General features: G+C 42.6%; 1 pseudogene; it reads right to left on the reverse strand.

Annotated features, from left to right (window-relative positions):
• Positions 1-3,869: 3,869 nt before the first annotated feature.
• On the reverse strand, positions 3,870-3,984 carry LOC126101778 (5S ribosomal RNA; annotated as a pseudogene).
• Positions 3,985-5,871: the final 1,887 nt, after the last annotated feature.

Raw genomic sequence — 5,871 nt, forward strand, 5'->3', positions numbered from 1 at the left:
AGCATAATTATGCCATGTTTGACCCTATCTTGTGCCGCTTCCGACCAATAGGCGGACAGAAAGGCTTGTCGAAACTCCCGAGTGGAGTTGCAGTGACGCGCTGCCGACCTCGTGCGAATCGCCGGTTCGCCTTCCAAATAGCCACACATATATTCTATCTTATGTGAACTTGCCCAGTCGGGAGGAAGACAGAACTCAAATTGCTCGAGCCATGCTCGTGGATGTATTCCTTTTTGCGAATTTCGGAATATCTCAAACTTTCTCACCGTAAGGAAATGTTTGAAATCAAATCCCCGCATTTCCTCCTGGCGAGGCCCTTGAATGTTTCTATTATTCTCATGTCTGCCCCTCAAATTACATTCTTCCCTGTCGTCAAAATCTCCCTCGTGGCCGGAGTCCCTCTCTGCACTGTTCGTACGGCTATTTTTAGTGCTATTGGCGAGTTCGGAATCACACGCCATGCGGTTTTCCAGATGCGCCACGCGTTCTTGTAATTCGCCTGTTACAGCTTTGTGTTGTCTGTTCACTTCAAACTGTCCCTTCTGAAATCTAAGAAGCGAACGCACTTCTTCGGTCTCTGCGGCCGCTACCGGTGTAGTATTGTTCTCGCTTTCCGTCAGCTTCATCGTGCCTACAGTGTCCGCTAATGCCGCAATCTTATCATCAATTTGTCTCTTGTCCTCCGCCCCAGTCTGCTTCAATTGTTCTATTTGCTGTTCCAACGCGTGGATCGCTAAACTGTTGTCCGCTGTTGTGTTGCTAACGGACGTGGGACAATGCGTTTCCGCCTCTTGGACCCTCAAGATTACCTGCTGGTGTTCCCTTTGGCATTCTTCCCTCAGCTCTTGGAAATTCCTAAGTAGCCCTTCTTCGCTTTCTTTAGATTCGGTATCGCCCCTACGCTTGCTCTGCTCTAAAGCTTGCAGACGATCATAGATTTGTTCAAATGTACGGCCTAATTCTTTCATAATATCACTTTTTATCTCACTTGCCAGATTGTTTATTCTTTGTGAGATATCATCGGACACTCTCTGCATCGACTTGTCGACTTTATTTGTCTGCTGGATTAGTTTTTCGTCTATTTGTTCGCCTAGCTCCCGGATCGATTTTTCAGATTTCTGCGTCATTTGTTCCCCTAGCTCTCGGATCGATTTTTCAGATTTATGCGTCATTTGTTCGCCAAGCTCGCGGATCGATTTTTCGGATGATTATTTTTGTTCTCGGAACGATTTTTCTGATGATCCTTTTTGTTCTCGGAACGATTTTTCAAATGATTCTTTATTTTGTTGCAATAAGGCTTTCATGAGTTCTGCCAAATCAATTTGGTTAGTTGGAGGCAAATTAATTTGTGGCTCTGATGTGATCCCGTTCGTCCTGTCTTGCATTTCGTCTGAAGTATTCCCCATTGCATTTTCGGAACCGCCCGACGCGTTAACATTCGAAATTAAATTATCCCCCTTAGTCCATGTTGGTTAGGTTGTCGGACCGCTTACTTTTAGTTTGGTTACGTGTCTGCATTAGTGCAATTTATAACCGGTATGCGACACACTAATCAAAATAAATGTGTCCCACAAAAATTACGACAGTCACACGAAAGATACCCAACCTAGTACGCACTTTTTCACACGCAAAACCAATTTTTATCTTAGATCGAAACAGTGGAATTTAAAAGCGAGAATAAAAAAACACACAGACATATTAAACACACAAATATAAAAAAACACAACAAGACAAACAACGCAACGCCGATCAACAACGCCGTGAATCTTTTGAAAGTCTGCTCGGAAACAACGCAGAAGTTGTTTGAGCGCTGTAGGGGAAAAAAATTAAGATTATAACACGCTCGCAATCTAACATTTCAGAGATTCCAGAGTCTAGCGGAATCACAGAACAGGGTCGCCATGTGTAACGTTGCAACTTTAATTTGGTATGCTGAAATCGATGCTAATTGACAATGAAAGTGGGTTAAAAGCCGTGATCTGTCTGGGGACGTTAACCGTGGATTACTGGGCAACTGTTTCATCAGATATTTAGTCTAGGTTTACCAAGCAGACTAACATTAATGATAATCTTTTAATAGTCATACAAAACCGGTAATATATATATAAAAAGGAGAATTTTAATAAAAAGAAAGAAATCAGTTTATATTTGGAAATTTATTTTAAGATTGTTCATTGAAATTTCAGCATATTATACGTGAGTTATAACTGAGCTGGTGCCTTATTTACGATTGCAAAGAATGTGCGATTGTAATCTTACGGAACACATAAAATACGGAGCCGAGATTTGGAAAACTGCATACAACACTCCATTCATAAAATAACACACGAAGAACATTGAAACATAAGCAAGAAGAAATTAACCACAACCAACAGATTCAGTTTTCACCCAAAGAAATTACGTTCATAGCACAATCCTGTCCGTCATGTAATTACCACACACTGGTATACTAAATTCATATTAACTCTTTGTGAAATCTTCCCAAAAAGAATAGCTGAAGGCTACCTTGATGATTACACCGCATGCTTCACGTGGTCAACTTGGTTTACACAAAGCGTATAACTCCACAATAATTTTGGTAATTAAAATAAATTCGATCGAAAAGCAATTGACAAAAGAAAAACCTTGAACTGGTTACTAACGTCTTACTATTAACCTGATGGGTCAAACAGTTACATAAGCACGTGGTACTGGTCTCGCAAAGTACACCCCACGTGGGTTGAACATAAAGAAAAGTATAAAGAAAAGTTGCTATATTAAAAAAATATTCTCAAGACGAGACGTTATAATCTCACGCACATTCGGATTTAAGATTGATGAACTTAGTTAGAGTTACTGATCAACACGTGGTTCCACTTTACTCACAAAGTAGTAACAAAGCAACTACCGGAAAATAATCTGAACTTCACACGATAATTACACTGCGCTGCAATTTAAGATAACATCGGATATTTTAGACCTAAACCCGAAATAAAAGTGATTAAATTTTCAGTTAGGCTGAACTTAAGAAATCCATTGTCCTAAGGACTTAACAGACACGCGCTTAGCCGGAGATCTTACCACTTCAGACGCTCGCCACGGCCACCCAGCAACTGCCCTACTGCCGAGCGTGCTTCCTGAGGGTGGCTCACAAAGACCAACGGAAGTGGCCAGAGGGGCAGCTTCCTATACCAACATGACAACGGACGGACAGGACCATACTAAGGATAGAAACCTCTTTGCTTTTGGGAAGCGTAGCTACCTGTTCCGACGTTGGTCCTACTGTTCTCTAGCAGACAGCCTTGTCTGCTACCCTCAAGCATGCAACTAGAAATACATATGCTCATTCATCCTCTCACACAAAAGGGAAGGGGAATGACAGTATCTTATCATATACAGTATATAAAAGAAAGCGGATGTAGGTTCCGTATGAGACTGTGTGACATGAATTACATATAAGAATCACATATAAACTGTGCTTTAAAGTGTAGTAGTGTGACAGATCGTTCTTGTTTATGTGTAAAAGTAACACGTTCCACTGCTCAGTCTCCTCCCAGATAGTCAGAAACGCCACAGTACATTTAGAAGAGGAATTTATTCCATAAATGGCAAGAGATTTAAGAAATTAAACATGAAAGGAATCCAACAGAGACCTTTCAACTTTCCCTCCGATTATGTCCCAGTACTCGATGTAAAGCTCGGTCGGGATGCCGTCGGTTCCCGGTGATCTTCCTTTGGCACTGCTCTTGAGGACTGATCCGACTTCATCTTCGTCGAAGGTCTCCGTCAGTTTTGTTCTGTCTGCCTCCGTTAGCATTCGTGTTGTGTTTTGCAGGATTTTTGTTACTGCTCGTTGTTTTATGTCTTCTTTTTGGAAGAGTTGTTCGAAGTACGTCTCGCACCCGGTGTTCCCAGGCGGTCACCCATCCAAGTACTAACCGGGCCCGATGTTGCTTAACTTCGGTGATCGGACGAGAACCGGTGTATTCAACATGGTATGGCCGTTGGCGTCCTTATACTGTAGCCGCACCACACAAGAAGCATTCGCCTCTTCTCGCAACACACGCAATCGCCGCTTTCCATGGCACATTTGACGCAAAACACGTCCTTCAATCTGGAAGGTGGCGCGGAGTGCGCGCTCGGTTCGGCGTCTCATAGGCGACTGCCGAACGTAGGTGAGGCGCACAACACAGCTGCTCGGTGCACCGCCTGTCATTCGTTTGGTGCGTGCGGCCTCCGACACTCGCTGGCGACGCGCCTTGTTCCTGTTCCGGGCGGCGGGGGGACTGCGCGGGGTGTTGCAGTGTCCTGCTGGAGCGACGGAGGCTTTCAAGCCTGGCTGACACACGCCGCGCTTCCAGATATTTGCGTAATTTGCGCGGTGCATTGGCGCCTGTCCCCCCCTTCCGCCGCTGCAGAACGATAGGCAGGCGCTAACGTATTTCGGAGCATACCGCCTGATTCGTACTGTTTTGTCGTTTTCAAAGACTTCCTGGCAAACTTGGTTAGCACATTCTCCTTCAAACTGACTTAATTACTGCAGTTTCGTACCTTACGGCCGTTTAAAGTGCTCAAGGAAGTCTCTTTGTCACAACAGAAAGGTGGTATGGGAAGAGGGCTGGCAGGAGTGGCGACTAGAAAGCGAAAAATGAAGGCAGCCAGAGTTCCCAGGCGCTCACCCATACGAGTACTAACGTTGTTGCTTCACTTCGGTGATCGGACGAGAACGGAAGATTTTATTTCTTTATTTTCTTTTTTTTTTCTTTTTTTTTTTTTTTTTTGTTTATTTACTTTGTGCAATTTAGCACTGCTACAAAACAGTAGGCCCTGACTTATTTCAGAACTCATCTGTCGATTCGCAGTGTGTTGTTATTTTCAAGGCGTTCTAGCAGTCTTCTTTCGCGCATTCTTGCTCAAACTCAGTTCATTACTGTAATTTCGTATCTTACGTTTGATACAGTAGTTTAAAATGCTTGTGGAAGCATCTTTGTCAACACCTGAAAGTTAGTATGAAAAGAGGGCTGGCAGGTGTAGCGACGTAAAAATGAAAAAATGAGATAGAGCCAACAGCACCCGGTGTTCCCAGGCGGTCACCCATCCAAGTACTAACCGGGCCCGATGTTGCTTAACTTCGGTGATCGGACGAGAACCGGTGTTTTTTTTTTTTTTTTTTTTTTTATTATGAGATAGAGCCAACAGCACCCGGTGTTCCCAGGCGGTCACCCATCCAAGTACTAACCGGGCCCGATGTTGCTTAACTTCGGTGATCGGACGAGAACCGGTGTATTTTTTTTTATTTTTGTTTCTTTTTTTTTTATTTTTTTTTTTTTTTTTTGGACGAGAACCGGTGTATTTTTATTTTTTTTTATTTTTTTTTACCGGTGTATTGTTTTTTTTCGGTGATCGGACGAGAACCGGTGTATTTTTTTTTTAATTTTTTTATTTTTAGGACCACCGCCACGAAAAATAAATGAAATATTAGGCTACAAGTTCGCCACTCTTCAAAAATAGTGAAATATAAAGTACTTGCATTATCATGCCGCAGAAAAATTAGTGAAACGCATGATGCAAGAACACCGCCACAAAGGGAGAAGCAAAATACAAAGCAATAAGCCAACCACGCTTAAAAAAAGAAAACCACATTATCTGGCATTAACATGCCGCAGAATAATAGTGGAAACACACATGCAGGACCACAGCCACAAAAACTAAATGTGAAATATTAGGCTGCAAGTTCACCACGCTTCAAAAATAAGGAAAATTAAAGTACCTGCATTATCATGCCACAGAAAGATAGTGAAACACAGTTATGCTAGATCACCGCCACAAAAAAAATAAACGTGAAATATTAGGCTGTAAGTTCGCCATGCTTCAAAAGTAATGAAAATTTAA

Source organism: Schistocerca cancellata, chromosome 1, assembly GCF_023864275.1.
Source record: "Schistocerca cancellata isolate TAMUIC-IGC-003103 chromosome 1, iqSchCanc2.1, whole genome shotgun sequence".
NCBI lineage: Eukaryota > Metazoa > Arthropoda > Insecta > Orthoptera > Acrididae > Schistocerca > Schistocerca cancellata.